At 48.0% G+C, this 19479-nt stretch overlaps 1 protein-coding gene across 1 annotated transcript in view; it reads left to right on the forward strand.

Annotated features, from left to right (window-relative positions):
- Positions 1-19479, forward strand: part of PLEKHA5 (pleckstrin homology domain containing A5) — a gene marked incomplete at both ends in the record, with an annotated part of 169882 nt that overhangs the window by 76937 nt on the left and 73466 nt on the right. The gene's annotated exons all lie outside the window — the stretch shown is intronic.

A 19479-nucleotide genomic window follows, 5' to 3' on the forward strand; every position in this document is an offset into this window, starting at 1 on the left:
TGAAGGCTCAAGTTATTGGTTCCCAGATGAAGTACTAACCTAGACAAATTGTGGAAATAAATTTAGAATCAAATCTCTAGCAAATGTTGTGAATCTGAACAGCAAGCTTAGATCTTTTGTTAAAAAAATATTTGGACTCAACCATAAGAAAACAGACAACTCAACTAAAATACGAGCAAAAGGTTTAATCAGTGTGCCAAGGAAATACACAGATGGCAGATGAGTGTGTGAAGGGAGGGTCCTCAACACGGTGTCTCTGGGATTGCCATTCATTACCGGGAGAAGCCGCTGCGCACCTCGTGGCCACAGCCCCAGACCTCACGGCACCACCTGCTGGCAGGCAGCAGGCAGTGGGAGTGGAGACATCACCAGGCAGGAGAACATTCCTGTCCAGCGTTTTCAGGCCTTCCAGGCTGGCGGGCAGCACTGCGGCGAGCTGGCCGTGTCCTGTGGGCAGCGCTGTTCTGCAGAACTCGGTCCTGGCAGCCCGTCTCCCTTTGCTTACCCATAGTTGACGTCTCAGTCACTTGACGCACTGGGCTGGGGTTCTCAGGAAGTTACATTTTGGCTCTCCGCAGGGTGCCTCCTGACCCCTGCGGAGGGGCTGGTGACTCCCCGCCTCTCGACTCGCTGCCTGTGGGAAGCGTCCGGTTTTGCTCTAGTGGGCTGTGTTGGTTCATGTGCTCTGTGCGGTGCACGCCCAGCAGGTTGGAAATGAGTCATCCTTACACAGTTAAACCTGTTCCTCGCACCAGCGATTGGCTTACGATGAAGAGCTCGTGTGAGTGGTTTGAACGCAGAGGGACTATTCTTCTTAACAGCTCCAGATACACATTCTGCGGTAGAATCATCGACTCCTCATTTTCTTGACTCACCACACTGGAAGAAGGCTTCGCTTCTAAGATAACTGCATGGTCCCAGATGAGTGTCGTGACGCTCAAAGAGAACGCAAGCCAAGTAGAAGAGAAGAGGGCGACCTCCTCGCTGCGTGGTGGCCACTGGCACGCCTGCCCGCCGACGGCCGTGGCTGGGCAGTGTGCGCCAGCAAGGGCAGCGGGCGGCATGAGTGAGCGCGGGGCAGGGCCCGTCTCTGCTGTGACCGCAGCCACTCAGAGTGACCCTGGGAGCCCACTAGCGACCGTCGGAAAGCTCCGGTGGGAGGACGTTTCGCTCACAGTCTAACATGTACGTTGGGCTTGTTTCCAAGCCAGCGCCAACACTCATGTTCGTTCAGTGTGCTGGCCGGTGCGTGGCGTCCAGCTGCGCGGAGGCTGAGACAGGAGGATCCTGCGAGCCAAGAGTTCCTGGCCAGACTGGGCGCCTAGCGAGCCTCAGACTCAAAGCGCGCGTCGCTTCGCTCCCGGTCCACTTGCCGCTCACTCAGTCCTCCCTCTGCACAGCGGGGCCCACGGCCACCCCAGCCTGCGCTTGGGTATGTTTTTGTGGGGCTGCTGGGATCAGTCCAAATGCTGGCCAGCTCTCCGTGTGACTTGTGTGTGTGACGTGTGTGTGTGTGTGTGTGTGTGTGTGTGTGTTCGTTCCTGGGGGTGGAACCCAGAGGCTATCTACCTCCGGGCTATGCCCCCAACCTATTTTGTATTTTATTTGGAAACAGGGTCGCACTAAGTTGCTGAGAGCCTCGCTCAGTAGCTGAGGCTGGCTTCGAACCCGTGCGATCCTCCTGTCTCAGCCTCCCAAGCGCGGGGATTACAAGCGTGCGCCACCACGCCCGGGCTCTCCATGTGACCTCTAACTCTTCTGGTGATGGTCTTTGAAAGCCCTCCTTTCTTCAGCAGCTGGGTCACCCCAGGGTAGCTGCTGCCCAGCCCTGCCCAGTGCCCACGCCCGGGGCTCTGTGCTCCACGCTCTGAGCCGGCCTCCGCGGCCTTCTGCTTCGGCTCTCACTCTACTCTCTGCATCCTGCCCTCCTTCCTCAGCTTGGAACTCTTGTCTGTACTGTAGTTAAGTATGTATCCACCCTGCCTGCGCACCTACAACTATTTTACACACCTACAACTATTTGGAACATCATTTGTTATTTGTAAAACTCTCCCAGGATAAAAAACAAGATAAAAACTAGTTTTATAGGAAAAAATGATACTCTGTAAATATTTGTCAAACAAATGACAGGTTTATCATTAGCTGAGGAAATTCAATCCCAACCAGGTTTGTGTGGTTTTGATTTGGGGAGAGGAGAGGCAGTACTGGGGATTGAACACGGCCTCAGGCATGCCAGGCAAGTGCTCCACCACTACGCTCCACCATCCTTAATGTTCACTTTCTAATACTACACAGAAAAATGTGTGGTATTGAAATAAACCTCTAAAATAAGAATGGGTTTTCATTTAAAAGAAGGCCCAGCATGTGGCACAGGCCTATAATCCTAGTACTTGGGTTGCTGAGACAGAGCGATTTTGCAAGGTCCTCTGCAACAGAGTGAGACTGTTTCAAAGTAAAAAAATAAAATAGGACTGGGGATGTAGCTCAGAGACAGAATGCCCCTGTACCATAAGAAGGAGGAGAAGGAGAAGAAGGGGGGGAGCGCTTGTGGACTATAAAATTTGTACAAATGAGGTGTGGAAAAGGGCAAAACATTTTTCCTTCAGTGCCAGAAACTTGAGTGTAGAAGAATGGCAACTTTAAACCCGTATCTTTGTTTTTTAACTCATTGAATAGCAAATAAATGTGTGGTTTGGTGTTTGTTTAGCTTCGAGAAAGAACACGCACTTCCCAACACAACACCACTCTGCTGGTGAACGGTCCGGCCGCCTGCTGACCAGTGAGCACCTGAGTGCTGCGCAGTGTCCTGGGGAGTGGGCACTCTCGGTCAGCCACGTTCTTGGGACCTTCCCTTGACCGCTGGCAGAACAGGCTCCAAGGATGTGTCTCTGCTCTGTCCTGTGTGGTAGTAAAACTACCAAGGAGCCTTCCTTGAGAAGAGGAAGCAGGAGTTGCTTAACTAACTCCAGGGATACACAAAGCGACCTTGTAGAGTCTCTCTGGGGTCTGTGTGTCGATGACAATGAAGCCGGGAGTACCATCACATGTTTGATTCTATTCCTGCATCAAAAACAGTCCATCTCTCTTCCAGGCAGATGGTACAGGCAAAGAACTGACTGTCAGGACTTGGATAGTAGATGTGTTGTTGGCACGTCTGCTTCTGGAAACCAGTAAGATTGTGTGATTTCTCCAGAGTGAAAAATCAATCCATTTGTAGGTAGAGTATATGAAACAAGTATCATTCAAAAATGTATACTTACATATTTGTTTAAAGTATTTGTACTGTATGTGTTGGATATATACTCTTTGTAAATTTTTTTCTGAACTACAATTGTTAAGCTGAAAATATAAAGATTCACCACATGAAATTTTTTTTCATAAGTGAAATTGTCTTCAAGCACCCAAAGATAGTTACCAAGTTCAAATATGCCAAAGGAGAGATAAATTTAGCTTGTTTCTCCTGTAGCTCAGTTGAGATTTCATATGATAGCAAGAACAAGGAAAGAATAATCAGTTTAATACCTACCTTCCTGCTATCTATATCAGTGAAATTGAGTTGCGGTCCGCAAAGGAAGTAAACACCAGCCAAGTTATTAAAGGCCTCTTCAGTCAACTGGCACCTTTGGGCCAATCATGGGGGAAAGGACTGATGACCGAGCAGCATAGCCACGCGGTCAGCAGGGTCACAGTCAGTTGGCAGAGTCGCGCAGTCAGAGAGGACGTACGGATATTCATAGTGGGGGATCTTGGAATGGAGCTAGCAGGGTGGGAATGCTGATTCTCTAGCAACATCCAGAGTCTCATGGCACCTGGCATCTGTTTCGCAAAGTCTGGAGTCTTGCAATACCTGGAGTCTCGCGACGTTTCCGCTTCTGTCTCCCAGGGTTCCGCTGCCTGTCCCCATTGCGGGGTCCCGTGGGGCAAGGGAGGGACCCGACCTATCATTATCTTTTAGATCTCTTCTAATTTGGTTTGTATTTGGCTGTACGCATGAATTTAGACTTAGTTGTCTAGTCTCCATATGTATAAGCTTTGTATTCATTAAGTACAATAATTTCCACATGTCTCCCACTATTATATCTTTGAGGTAGGAGCATGGACTCCTCGGCACTTGGTTGGTAGCACTGAGCGCTCCTATCAGGTAGCACTAGACCTGCCTGGGAGACCTGGTGCAGTCCAGGAAGGTCACAGGACTAGAGCTGACTCAGGTACAGTGGTGACATATGCAAGTCAGGGCAGAATTCAGAAGGAAGACATTGTTCAGGAGGATTAGTTGCAGCTAATCTCACACAAAAAGTAGGAAGAATTGGAAGAAAAAAGGAAATGAGGACTGTTTAAGTCAGTGCCTGGCTAAACTGGCTTTAGAGGGCCAGCTTATTCATTAATGACCTAAGAACTGGGTATTCTCAAATTAAAAGGCTCCAGATCCCTGTAGTAAGCAAGTGTATTTCTGTAGCTACTGCTCTCTAGGGAGGAAGACTCCAGTGGTACGGAAGACTTTTTCATTATAATTGGTTTCTTCCTAAGCAGGTGCTTATGGAATGATTTGATTCCTAAACCATTCGACGACTCTTCCAATTACCTTTTACAGAAATTAGCTGTGCCATGAAATTTTTGCTCTGAAGGAACACAACATGATAACATGGAGTAACCCTTGGCCATTGTGTGGGTGGTGAATTGGAAATATCTGGATTGCTGTGTCAGTGCCAAATGAGGTGACCAGCGTCACGTGTAAAGGAAGTTGTTGGCCCAGCTCTGAGGGCCGTCCCCCTGGACTTGAGCTGGTGTCGACATCACTTGTGGTACGTAAGCGTGTGGGCGTTTGGAGCCCCTATGAGGTTGTTGTTAAGTGTGGTGGGCATTTGATTTCTATGAATTATTCATTCCTTATTTACTACACTCTTATTTTTATTTTTTGGTACTGGGGATTAAACGTAGAGAAGCGCTACCACTGAGCTACCCCCCAGCCCTTTCTAGTTCTTATTTTGAGACAGTGTCTCACTGATCTGCTTGCACTGTCCTCAAACTTGCGACCTTCCTGTCTCAGCCTCCCAAGTCCCCATTACTAAACTTTTCACAGAAGATACAAGGATGGCTATACGAGAAGGGGCAGAGAAAGACCATATTTCCAAATCATTTTAAATTTAAATTAGTGTTACTTCGGTGTTTCTTTTTTAATCATGAAGATACAGAATGTGATATGCCAAGACAAATGAATATGGAAATCTAGCTGGGTGGAGGGCGCTGCCGTTCCTGGCACAGTGCTTCTGTGCAGTGCAGGGTGGAGGATGTGGTCGCCGTCCTCCCATCACACCAGCCTCTTACAGTCTGAGACATCGGTGTGAGGTGACCCCGGAGGTGAAAGTCTGCAGCCAACTGATGGAGCAGATGTGCGCGGGCTGTGCGCCACACAACACTGGCGGGCCCTGCGGGGACGCGGAAGCTACTTGGGACGTTAGTGAGGACAGAAGTGGTACGGGTTGCAGGTGCACTGGGTGTTTGAGTTATGTGAACATATATATGCCTGTTTGGTAGAGTGAATGCTGGGAGATCAGGTGACATAAGTCAAGGTTGAGGGTAGCATTTTCAAGAAGAGTGTGGTCCAGAGCTCTAAATACTACTGAGAAGTGAGGTTACGTAAAGGCTGACTGAGAACTGATAGGTATCACAACTGCATCCTATCATTATTACAGATACGCCTGAGGTGTGCGCGGAAACACGCAGGTTATTTGATGGAGGGGCCCACACTGGACGTGTGTGTGTGTGTGTGTGTGTGTGTGTGTGTGTGTGTGTGTGTTACTGGGGATTGCTCCCAGAGGCATTCTACCTCCAAGATACACCCCATCCCTGTTTTACTCTTTTATTTTAAAATAGGGTCTCACTAAGTTGCTGAGGCTGGCCATGAACCTGCAATCCTCCTATCTCAGCCTCTCAAATGCTGGGGTTACAAGTGTGCACCAACCATGTCCAGCTTCCTGTGGTTTAAAAAGACTTCCTCTGTAGTACACATGAAAAGAAAATTGTAATGAATTGAAACTAAGATTCCCTACCAATTTCTTTTTAAGTTATTTTTCCTTTTACTCTCCTTAGCTTCTGTTGATTGTGTGTGGGGGTGGGGGGGTACTGGGGGCAGAACCCAGGGGCTCAGGGGCTTTCTACCTCCGGGGTATACTCCCAGACCTATTTTATGTTTTATTTGGAAACAGGGTCTCACTAAGTAGCTGAGGCTGGCTTTGAACCCGTGTGATCCTGCTGTCTCAGCCTCCCAAGTACTGGGATGACAAGCGTGCGCCACCAACTACGCCTGGCTGAAAACTTCCTTCTTAGGAAGCTTTTAAAGAGACTTTTTTTTTTTTTTTTTTTTTAATGATAGGGTCTCCTCTGCATCGCCCAGGCTGGTGGAGCCCTGAGCTTAGGCGACCCTTTACATGCACCGTCCTGCCTGGCTGAATTTCTCTAAGATCATTTCTCAGAATTTTTCTGAGGGTAAAACAGCTGGCAGTGTTACTACATGGTAGAAGGTCAGATTGTTTTGAAGGTGGGGATACGAAGCCCACTGCATCTTAGACTTCATGTGCTGCTTATAAGTTGTTATGATTTATGTTGCTTAAAGGGGACTATTCCTTGATTTTAGAATTGTGGGAAATAACTATTCCATTGACTTCTTTTTGGTGCTTCCAAGGGTGGGGTGGTTTTCTTTTTTTAAGAGTAAAATTTAAACTGAATATAATTGAAATCAGGAGACCTTGACCTGAAAAAAAAAAAAGTGGAAGAGATCATAAATCACTACTGCCCTAAAACATATGCAAAACGTTCCAGTTACAGCCAGCCTTTGACTTGCTTTTCTGTATTTCAAATTGCATATGAAACGATTTTGTTTTCTCAACTTGAGGTGCTATTTTTAATTTTCGTTATTGCAGATTCATATGAAGAGCATATTTTAGCACCAGTTAGATTACGTGTTAGATCTAGTTGTAAGACAACTCGGGTTGGGAAAGCACAAGTTTTTTATACCATTAGCCTCCTAACAAGATGTGGACGGTGTGTTTTGTGGAGCAGTCCGCCAGTTCTGTGGGGAGTGGCCATTTTGAGTTGAAAGACATGAGCTGTAGCAGAGACAGCCACTGAGTGGGAGTCAGCGTTCAGTTGAACACCCACCCTGGTGCTCTCCGTGATCCTCATAGAATCCTCACGAGAGTCCCTTGGAGATTAATGGTTGTTTTTTTCCCATACCAGACCATGGAGACAGGGAGGACTAATAGCACCTGCCCGTGGCCTAGGAGCTGGGCTTGAGCTGGGATCGTCTGACCCCAGAGCCCACGTGCTTCTGGTTGCAAAACTGAAGGTGCAGAAAGAAAGGCAACTAGAATGTACTCACACACAGGGAGAACGAAATGATAGCATGCATGTCCTTTTCAAAGATGAGAAATAATTGCCAATATTTAGTATGATTGAGGATATGGGGAAAGGAAAAATCTAATATATAAATATACATTATTACCTGTGGGGTGGTAGTACCGGAGACTCAGCCCAGGGGCATTCTACCTCCAAGCTACATCCCAAATCTTTTTTATTTTTCATTTTGAAACAGGGTCTCACTAAGTTGCTGAGGCTGGCCTCGAACCTGCAACTCCCTGTCTCAGCCTCCGGAGTCTGGGGATTGCAGGCATGCACCACTATACCTGGCTTGGGGGCCGGTGTTTCCAAATGCTGTTACATGTGCCTGCTTCGACTCTTCCGTTTCACTGCTAAGAACAACCCTACCTGGTGGAATACAGAAAAGTACTAAGATAGCCGGGCAGTATCTGCATGCACTTCCTAAATCGTCTTTAAACTCTTATTTAAGTGTTGTTTATCATCGCAAGAAATTGAAAATGAAGCGACATAGGTTTCGATAACCTATGGGTGGTCATTGAAAAAATAAAGTTTAGGATATAATCACTGACCTGAAAAGCTGTCTGTGAGTGAAATATTGCTGTTTTGTTTTTTTTTAAGGCTATTGCAAGCCAGGCATGGTAGTACACACTTGTAATCCCAGCATTTGGGAGGCTAAGACAGGAGGATCGAGGTTTGCAGACAGCCTCAGCTGCTTAGTGAGGCCCTTTGCAACTCAGTGACAACCTGTTTAAAAATAATTAAAAATAGGGCTGGGGGTGTAGCTCAGAGGTCGATTGGCCCTGGGTTTCACCCCCAGCACCTCAAAAAAAACATGCCAATGCAGAACAACACGTATGATTTGATTTCCTTATGTTGAATATGTTTGTTATGCAAACTCTGGTCTAAGATAGGATGCTCACCAAAATATTAGCAGTTGTTCCATCTTCTGCTAGCTAGGGTCACCTCCAAATTAAAACGTTTGGGCAGTGAAAACTGGCTGGCTTCTCTAGCATTGTGACCGAGGGCGGCTTCCCCAGTCAGAGGAGGGTAACTACCGACCCCATCCTCGTGGGCGGGGGTTCAGGGGCGTTTGTAGAGTGTGCGGGACCATCAGAGATCAGAACGTCTGAGCAGCTTGACCCAGGCCAATTTAGCCTTTTTATACCTTCTATTGGTTGAATTTTGAGACATGCATCATCTTTGGAAATAGCAACCACAAGTGTTTAGAAAGGAGTCATTTTAGTTGGTGTGCTTACATTTTCAACAGGAAATATCCATCTATTCAGAACTAAGGTTATTTTCAAATTCTCACTCAGCGCTTCCTTCAGAAGCTCCTTGTAACCATATATCTTCGCATTCCGGCTCTGCCGTGCTGCTTGAGAGGACATTGCAGTCCTGCTTCCCCGGCTTGGCTGGAAGGCATGCATAATCACAGCAGTTTGTGGCCACAGGGACGCCCAGTGACGTCAGCCTGTCAGACTCCAGGCAGGCAGGGTGGGCAGGGCTGGCAGAGCAGCCCGGAGCCCCGAGCAGCCCAGACAAGGGCTCCTCCGTCCAGCCCCGCCGGCCTGGAGTGAGTGTGATTCTGATGAGCTGGTGAGTAACTCCTGGTACTTAGACTTGTTACTAGCAGCTAATGCCTAAGTGAACAGTTAACCATCTGGTGATAAATAACCTCGTGGCTGGTGCCAGGCATGGTGCCTAGTGCCCAGGATTTACATATCAAAATGTTTCTGTATGTAAAGTTCTGTATTGTGGAAATGTAAATATATTCATTAGGTTTTCAAAATGACTCGAGGTTTGGCGATATCTTCCTCTTAACCTCTTCTTAACTTCAAATGACATAAATACATGGTGCTTGCAAATTGCTTTAATAGCCTGAAGGGTTTTATTTAAAGTATTTTATTTGCTGTGTTCGTTTTTAACTTACTCATAGGAGCAGCAGGATCGCCCGCCCCGTGCCGCGCGCACACCAAGGAGAGATAGAGGAGTCGCTCTGAGATGCTCCTCCAAGCGCAACAGTGTTGATTCCATAATGCTTTCATTTTTTAATGTTTTTTAATGTTTATTCAATAATGCTTTCATATTTTTAAATACTGATCTAAACTAGTTAACAATTAGTTGAAAGCCTGGTATCTCTTTAATTCTCTAGTTTTGGGGGTGTTTCAGCAGTGTGGTTCAAAGCAGGGATCCTTATAATCTTCAGTTTTAAGAGTAGCGTACTAGCAAGAGAGTATACATTATAGACTTATTATAGACTGTATTTCAGCACTTAAAGGAATTTTAGAAATTTAGAGAGGAAAGCTACATTGCTGGGAAATCTCTCTTTTAAGGCTGCATTCTTACTAACAGTAGAAGTCATGTTTCTGTGAGCTGCACCGTATGCACTGACGAGGCGAGTTGGAAGTGTTCATGCAGGACTTCTGCTGTAGAGACTAGGAGGCTTTGGTAATGCAGCTATTTTACTTGCAATTTTTCTGTTTTCTGTCGATGAATGATACTGCAGTTTCATTCAATTTAGATTATGTAAATTGAAGCAGTTGAACTTTTTTATATTTTGATATTTCTGGCATAATTCTTTTTATAAAGGTTCAGTAGGAGGCTTTGATTTTAAGGTCATTTAGAGACATTTCAAAGTTTTCTTTTAAAGAATAAGCACTTTAAATTTTTAAGTTTGGTTGAGAAAAAGGTAATATGAGAATTAAAGTGTTTTTTCACATTTATTTATTTATTTGTAGTAGTAGGGATTAAACCCAGGGGCATTTTACCTCTGAGCTATACCCCTCAGCCTCATGTTTTTATTCTTTATTTTGAAACAGGGTCTCACTAAGTTGCAAAGGGCCTCACTAAGTAGCTGAGGCTGGCTGCAAACCGAGACCCTCCTGTCTCAGCCTCCCGAATGCTGGGTTTGCAAGTGTGCGCCACCATGCCCAGCTCACTTCCATTTTTTAACATTTATTGTTTATTTATTTGTTTATTTATTTATGGTATTGGGGGTGGAGCCCAGGGGCCTTTCTACCTTTTCTGGCTATATTCCCAGACCTATTTTATACTTTATTTGGAAACAGGGTCTCACTATGTTGCGGAGAACCTCACTATGAAGCTGAGGCTGGCTTCAAACCTGTGAGATCCTCCTGTCTCGGCCTCCAAGGAATGGGAGTACAAGTGCACCGCCACGCCCGGCTCACTTTCATTTTTGAAGGAATTAAGACTTGCTGTGTTTATTTTTATGTGAACAAGATATGTATTGAAAGGAAGTTGTTTTTGTTTCAGTACTGGGGATTGAACGTGCGGCTTGTGTATCCAAGTGCTCTACCAGACCTCCACTCCCAGCCCCTGAAGAGAAACACTCTAAATCAACATTTCCCCCCTTTTCTGGTGCTGGGTATTGAATGCCAGGGGCATTCTACCTCCAAGCTTCACCTCCCACCCTATTTTATTTTATTTTTTTAATTTTGAAATAGGGTCATGTTAAATTGCTCAGGGTCTTGCTAAGTTGTTGAGGCTATCCTCAAACCTGTGGTCCTCCTATCTCAGCCTCCCAAGTACTGAGATTACAGGCGTGCTCTACCACACCATGCTCTAAACCAATTATGCAAAAATGCCGAGTGTAAAGAATAAACAACTACCTCATACTGTGACTTCCAAGATATTATGCTTCTATATTTAGAAGCAGAGAAGCATAGAAATAGTGTTTTAAGTTCCTTTTATTTAACTTGGCAGCCTTAATTCAAGATCCACAATTTTTTCTCTGAAGTTGCAGAATTTCCATCTTCCAGCTAAGATTCTGCCCATAGCTAGAAAATTAAGTACTACATATGGAAAATTCATGGCTATTTTTATTTCCTTTAAAATTTATCATGAATCCACTTAAAATATTTCAACATGGTTCTAAAATAGTCTGTATTTTAACACAGTAGATCACTGTGGAGGCAATTAAGTAGACTGTTCCGCAGACATTTTAGACAAAGATGCTTTGGAAGCGCCGTGACCTGGGGGTCAGAGGCTGCCCTGAAGCTCGAGTGATGAACAGGAAGGTGGGTGTGGCCAGAGGAGAGTGGTGGGCAGAGCTGCAGGGGCTGCGGGAACTGACGCCCAAGTTCCGCGCCTGCCTGAAGTGCCGGCCTGTGTTCTGAGGAATGAGAGGTGCTTGGAGACGCGCGGCGCCGCCCACCTCCGTTCTTCCTCTGAAACTCCACTGTGGAACCCGGGCAGCTCTTTGAGCCCGAGAGGCTCGTGCAGTATTTGGGTCTCCTAGTGGTGCATAGCATGAACCCCTCCCTGTGTGCTTTAGATGCTTAGCATTTGGTCTGAATAAATAATGACTAGGTGAGTTCAAAATGAGGAGGATGCCTTGGTTTTCCTAGGGAGACATTCCATCTGCGCCCTGATGATCAAACCCTGCCAGTTAGCTGGCCCCGTAGCAGCCAGGCCCCGCGCCCCTGGACGGAGCTGTGCCCGCACGTCCTGCTCCGGTGCCCCGCTCTGGCCGCGCCCGACCCGCCTCTGCAGTGGCTCCGGGCCTCGCCCCGCTATACTGGGTTGGATCTCCACCCTGCTCTTGCCCCATCTGAAAGCGAGAGATTTCTCAGAGCTTGGTGATAATGTCACCTAAACCAAACCATAAGTAGATGCGGTTGTGTTGCATAAAATGCATTACATCTGGATTTTTTTCAGAATTTAAAAAAAGTATTTTTTAATTGAAGTGGTAGAAAAGCTAAGAGTAAATACATTGTCTTAGAATTTTGGGGTTTGGTTTTTTAGGTTGTTTTATTTTGACATATGAAACATTCCCGGTACACACACGCGCGCACGCACACACACACACACACACACACACACACACACACACGGGGGATTGAACCTGGGGCGTTCTACCTCTGAGCTCTACACCCTCCGCCTTTTCTAGGTTTTCCTTTGGGTCAGGGTCTCCCTAGGTGAAGCCAGTACGGGTCATGGACCTAGATGCTTTGCTGAGGTTGTCTGTGAGCTACAGTCTCCCCGTCTCGGCCTCCAAGTACTGGGATCACAGGGAGGTGCTCTGCCACACTCGGCTACCTGCACGCGTGATCTGAAGCCTGGGTCTCCAGCCGCCGTACCTGTGTCCACGCGGCCCCCTTCTCCTCTGTGAGCAAGTCCTAGCCCTGCCCTGTCTCTTCTTTGTACTTCCTGGAATATTTACATTACTCCTTGAATGAGCAAACACATTTGCTGCACCATGACATAGACAACTTATCTCTTTTTTTTCTACAAAATTTGTTTCACAGAGGTATCATTTTTGACTTGTGTTCTTTACTGTGTGTGTGTGTGTGTGTGTGTGTGTGTGAGTGATACTGGGGATTGAACCCAGGGGCATTCTAACTTTGAGCTACACCTCCAGCCCTACTTTTTATTCTTTATTTTGAAACGGGGGCTCACTGAGTTGCAAAGGGCCCCACTACGTAGCTGAGGCTGGCCGCCCGCCGCGACCCTCCTGCCCCTCCTGCCTCCGCCTCCCGAGTGCTGGGATGGCAAGCGCGCGACGCCGGCCTGACTCTGCTCTTGAAGTGGTTATCTTGATAAAGCTCGGGTACTGCTTGAAAACAAGTCAATGCTGCGCAGTGAGGAGCAGTTAAATGAGTGGCTTTTTTCTTTTTGGGGGTCCTGGGGTTCCTGGAAACCCTCTACCTCCAAGCTACACTCCCAGACCTATTATATATTTTATTTGTAAACAGGGTCTCCTAAGCCAGCGCGGCTGGCTTCAAACCTGCGCGGTCCTCCTGTCTCCGCCTCCCAAGCGCGGGGATGACAAGCGTACGCCACCATGCCCGGCTACCATTTTTCTTTTTAAATTGAATGATTTACTGTCCGTTTGACTTATTGAAAAGAATGTACAATAAAATAGTTGGATCTCTTTTATGCAGTAAAATCACTGGATCTCTGCAAATTCTATAGTAGCTTGTGTGTAGGTGGGAACGTGCCCTTGACCTCAAAGAGTATGCCCAGGAGCCGGTGCCGAGACTGACCTGTGTGTAGTTGCTGCTTCCTTCCTTCCCTGTGCTGTAGTAAATGTCGTTTTTGTTTGTGTGGTTGGTTGGTTTTTTTGCGGGTCTGGGGATGGAACCCGGGGGCATTTGACCTCCAAGCTATACTCCCTGCCCTATTTTTTATTCTTTATTTTGAAACAGGGTCTCACTTTGTTGCAGAGGGCCTCACTAAGTAGCTGAGGCTGTCCGCGAACCTCGATCCTTTGGTCTCAGCCTCCCGCATGCTGGGTTTACAAGCGTGCCCATCGCGCCCGGCTGTAAATGTCTGTTTAATTCAAGTGACAACAGAAGAGTGCTAGCTAGCATTCATCAGGAAGCACTGACAGGTGACCAGATTGAGGGAATGCTCGTGTGTACATCAATAGTGCCCATGATTGCTTGTAAGTGACCAGAGGGCCGTTTCTGGTTATTGACTGGTTGCTAAGGTGGGGGCCTGATCAGTTTTTAATTTAATTTTTATTTTTTGTATTGGAGATTGAACTCAGGGGCATTCTACATTTGCGCTACATCCCCAGCCCGATTTTTGATTATTTATCTTGAAACAGGATCTCACTAAATTGCGGAGGGCCTCACTACATAGCTGAGGCTGGCCGTGAACCGTGATCCTCCTGTTTCAGCCTCCCCCATGATGTGATTACAAGGGTGCGCCAACACACCGGGCTAGTTTTATTTTAAAAACCTCTAAGACTTACACAAAGTACTGAACAGTGCTTCACACAGGGCTCCCTGAGACCACTGGGGAATGTCCTGCCATTTTTACTCTGCTCCGTGGCTTCAGACATGCTTTGGTCTCTGATGGTCTTTCAACAAATCCCAGTCTTAGGTCGCCATATTAGAGTTCCTCATTTGTTAAATTATAGCCGTCACGTAGGTCACTGGGCTTCACCCCAGAGGGTCTGGAGAGAGCCAGCAGTTGTCGAGGCAGGGACTGACACGTTTATTCAGTCTTCAAGAGCCCCACTCTGCTCGCACGTTCTAGCTCGGCTAAGCATTGACCTGGGTAATAGGCCGTGGTACTTATCAAGTGCCTTACCCTTTGGAAGGCGGAGAGGTTTGGTTGCCGGTTTGGTGTTTTGTCTGTCTGTCTGTCTGTCTCTCTCTCTCTCCTGCTCGTTGGTATGCACCCAGAGCGAGGTCAGCCTGAGAGATGGAGGCGGCAGGCGGCTGCGACGAGAACGCGTTGCAGGACTGGGGGCTTCAGAGTGTCGTACGTGACAAACACATACGATTCTTTAAAAAAAAAAAGAAATTTTAAGAAGGGAGTTTTTTAAAAGGGAGTTTGGGGCATACATAAGCCTGCTCTTAGCCAGTGCTTGAGGTGTTACTGGCTGTCTACTTTCAAAGGTTCATTTCACTTGATTGTTGAACAGCTAGCAAAAATTACTCTAGTAGTTTAGTGTGTACATTCTACGAATCGTATTGCCATTTTTACCATATAATACCAGTTAGCCTTTCCATGAAGAGCCTCAGGAGTTTAGGATCACGCAGATGACTTCCAGATGAAAAAAATGTCATAATTATTTCAGTCGTTTTGCTGCTTATCAAGCAGTCTAAAAGGTAACGTTCAAGATGGATAACAGGTACGTTTTATTTCTAACTAAGATGGTTTAATTATTCTTGAATTACTTATAAAACTGGATCTTAACTTATGAACTTGGATTTATAAAATCACTTGTAGAGCCTGGCGTGGTGGCGCAGGCTTGTCAGCCCAGCACTCGGGAGGCTGAGACTGGAGGATGGCGGTTTGCAGACAGCCTCAGCTACTACTTAGTGAGCCCTCTGCAACTCAGTGAGACCCATTTCAAAATAAAGAATAAAAATAGGCTGAGGGTGTAGCTCAGAGGTCTAATGCCCCTGGGTTCCGTCCTCAGACCCATTTAAAAAAAAATCAGTTACAAGTGTTTTAGTTTGTAGATTTTGATGTGCTTGTCATTTTTACTTTTTTTTTTTTTTTTTTTTTTTGGTGGTACTGGGGTTCCTGGAAATCCTTCTACCTCCAGTTACACTCCCAGACCTATTTTTATATATTGTTTTTATTTGGAAACAGGGTCTCTTAAGCCGGCGAGGCTGGCTTTGAACCTGCGCGATCCTCCTGTCTCCATCTCCCAAGCGCGGGGATGACAAGCGTGCACCTCCATGCCCGGCTTCATTTTTACTTTAAAAAGCCTTCAAAATGTGATGAAGGATGTACCCGTGTGCCCTCCTTCTCTGAGCTCTGCACTCGGCCTTCGGTGAGGCCGCCTCCCCTCTCTGGGCCTTGTCTGATCTGGGCTCCGGGACAGCTCGCGCTTTGCCATTGGTGTTGGTACCCAGGTGCCTGGGTACCTGTGAGGGGCAATGTCAGGTGACACTTCTAAGTCTCTTAGTCATTTTTGTCAGAGCAGCTGGCCAAGAGCGCAGAGTGACCACGCAGCCTCAGAGGACGGGAAGGTGGGGGCGTCGGGGAGGGCAGCGTGCACACCCCCTTCGCTGCCCAGAGGAGGGGCAGGGCCTCCAAAGAGAAAGGGGCAGCTGTGTCCTGTGTGGGCACCGTGGGGCAGGAGACCAGGGGAGCGGCCGGGGCATCTCTGTCTCTGGTCAGGAGGCAGCCGGCTGCTTGCCAGCGCCCCTGCCTCCACGTGGCACACTGGCCCTGCCAGAGGATGGCTCCTGCCGGCAGGGAGGCCAGGCCTCAGGAGCCCGCCTGCCTTCTACCTGGGAGCGGGGAAGGGAGAGCCAGGTCTTGACTGGGAGTGAGTCACTGAGGCTTGAGTGGGAGGTCTGGAAGCAGTCTCTTGGTTAGAGGCACAAGGCCTGCAGAACTGAGTGTGGGAAAGGAAATATATACTTTTCATGTTTTGCAAAAACAATTAGACTTTGAGATCGCCAGTGCAGTGGTTAAGTCTTCACTAACCAGGGCTCAGGAATCTGCTTCCCTCCAGAAAGGCAGGCACTTTAGGGCTCTCCTTTGTTCAAACTGCCTTTGGCAGTGGATAGGATTTTCTATGCTGGCGTGTATTTCGATTAAAAATAAATTGCTAAAATAGTCCTTGTGGCAGCCAGATATCAGCATAATATTTTCCTTTTTTATCAAATGAAAACAATTCTGCATAACATATTGGTGTACTTTATATTTAATAATAATTTTAAGCTTTCCTTTGGGCTGGGGAGGTGGCTTCGTGGTAGAGCACTTACTTAGAAGGTGCATGGTCCCTGGATTTGTTTCCCAGCAATGGAAGAAAAAGAAAAACAAAACAAAGAACAGAGTGGCCTTGGGCACAGAACCAATCCGTGGCTACAGCCATGTTTTTTAAGCCTAATTATATTTGATTATGACATAAAGTGGTAAGTTACCATATGATTTCTACTGCTAAAACCCCTTCAGTTTTAAAATAAGCAGGAGAGTAGAATTGTCTCATGGTATAATGAAACCAAAGCAAAACTGAGACTATACAAAGCTGTAATCCAGCTTTTGGCTTCAGTAGGACGCAGCGCTCAGGTCATAAGCACACATTCGAGGCGTGATCAGCAGCGCTCCTGGCCTCCACGGCCCCGCCGCCGTGCCTCCTTGTGCAGCACGAGGGAGCAGCGGTGGGCCCTGAGTCCCCTCGGGGCGCTGCTCGGTGAGCAGGGCTCCAAAGCTGCCGGCGCTGCTGCCGGGCCTCACCACGCCGGCCTGCCCTTGCACCAGATGAGAGCCTCTCCTTCCCTAAGCCTAGAAGTCCTGAGTCACGGCGAGCCTGTGACTGTGTTTGGGCAGGTGCTCATTTCAGCTGTTTTAAGCCGTTGGCTGAGTGCTAATATAACAGTGGTGACACACACGATATGCTTGTAGTACATTATGAAAGTGTCATGTCCCAGGCCACGTTTGACCGCGCCCTCCTGGAATCCTCCTGAATATCTCCTAGGGCGCGAGCGCCAGGAGGGCAAGGAGCCTTATGTTCTGCTCATTCCTGACTCTAGTGTCTAGAACTGTTCTTACGTGTAGTAAGTTAAGACATGCATACATAAAGAGCGCGCGTGTGTGTGTGTGTGTGTGCGTGTGTGTGTGTGTGAGATGTGGCTGCTGTCGCTACCTCTGATGTCAGAACCCCCGAGTGCCTTTGCTTTGCCGCTTGCTTTGCCTAGGGGAACACAGGTGCGCCAGGAGGCGCCGAGTGTCGCCCTGGGAGGAGTTCACCATGAGAGGGCTCTCGCAGTCCCTAGTGGGCTTCCTCTCTGCACAGCGCACTGGGGTGGGCACTGCTGTGGTGCCAGGACTGCCTTGTGCCTAGTGAGGTCCTGCACCTGCCGCCTGGCAGGGCCCATATCTCCCCCCATTAGCACTGAGGAACATCTCTCTGGGAGATGAATCCTTCCTCTCCCCAGTAGGGGACCCCGGCCTCCATCTGCACATGGAGAGCTCCCGGGCAGAGCCTGGAGGCCTAGGAGCACCTGGCATCCACTTAACAGCAGCCTGGGCCCCCACGGGCCAGTGTGAGACTAGAGCCGGCGGGAATCCGCTGCCTGGCCATGGGCGTGTCATGTCAAGATCTTAATTTCATATCTCTTTTCCATTTTCCCTTCCCATTCATGAAGAACATCAATCTGACAAGAATTCTAACACTTGGTTTTAGTATCTGTTAAAGCTTCAGGTACGTCCTTAGTATTATAGTTTGTTTTGCTATCATATAGCAGGTATTTTTCCAAAAATCATTTTGCTGTAAAATCAAGCAGTAAAAAAGCACAGGCCCTGTGGGGATGGTGAGGCTAAGAAGCCAGTGCGTACCAGGCAAGGCAGTGAGCACCTGTAGCCCGCTGCCCAGAAGGCCGAGGCGGGAGGAGCGCTCGAGCCCAGGAGTTCCAGGCCAGCCTGAGCAACACAGGGAGACCTTCAAAGAGACAAAACATTAGTAATGCCAGAAACTAAGATGGAATCTAATAAGAATGGTAATGGTCCCACACGTGTTAACTGGCCAGGAAGTTGAAGCACATGGCAGTAAGTAGGCGGTGTGCCCGGGGAATGCCGTGTCCTTTGAGAAGTGACTGCTGTCGTGCGCGTCTCGGCTGTGACTTAAGGGGAAGTGTGAGAGGGTTATCAGACTCCAGAAGCGAGGTTGTGTCACCAGGTGTGAGTGAACATATTTCACAGCAGCCACGGGCTGAACGTGCTGGAACCGCAGTACGTGCTGGCGGTGTGCGGAGACGCAGGATCTGAATCCCTGTGGCTGGTCCTGCGGGTGCCGCGCTCACACCTGGTGTTCTAGCAGAGGTCACGGGGAGCAGACGCGGAAGCTGCGCTGTGCCCACTCGCCTGGAAACAGGTGTCCAAACGCCCATACGGCAGGGCTGGTGGTACTCCTCCTCTGGGTTCCCCAAACCCTGGTCAACTGCACACAAAGGACAGCGTGGGCAGGATGAAAGCATGGTTGTCCAGTAATGCAGGAGGCAGATCTTGGTAGAGCCGAGGAGGCTGGGCCACCCGCGCCCTGCCCGTGCCCTGGTGCTCAGTGGCCAAGGACGGCGGTCGGGACCTGCCGTGTCGTAATTCAGAACTCCTCGGGAACTGGATCCTCGTCTTCCTCTCAGGCGAGACGACGCGGGCAGGGCAGCGCGGGGACGGGGCTGTTCACTGCGATTGCACCATTGCTTGTGCTTTGCATTTGAAGACTCTCGTGATTGAGCTCAGGGATATTCTACCTCTGAGCTACACCCCGACTCTATTTTATTTTTTATTTTGGAACAGGGTCTCGCCGAGTGGTCCTAACTCTCCCAAGCTCCCAAGTTCTGGGATTACTGGTGTGCGCCACCCTGCCTCAGCTTCCATCTCCCTCACCACCAGGGTTTATCCTCTTAGAACATTAGCATTTTCAGGCCTTCAGACATCTGCGGTGATCACCTTGTTTGAGCTCTTAAGTGTTCCCCACTTATCTCTGGAGGCCATACTTGGTTATTCTGTTATCGATTTATTGTTGGTTACGTCAACTCGCACCCCACACGAAACTCGGCACTGCTGTGCATTCTAAAATCAGGTAAGATCATTGGCTTACTTTTTTATAGTCTGCTGTGTGTGCGTGTGGAAATGCTACCTTCAGTTTTTCAGTACCACTGAACTACC

The sequence above is a fragment of the Muscardinus avellanarius genome, assembly GCF_963383645.1.
Source record: "Muscardinus avellanarius genome assembly, chromosome: 11".
Taxonomy (NCBI): Eukaryota; Metazoa; Chordata; class Mammalia; order Rodentia; family Gliridae; genus Muscardinus; species Muscardinus avellanarius.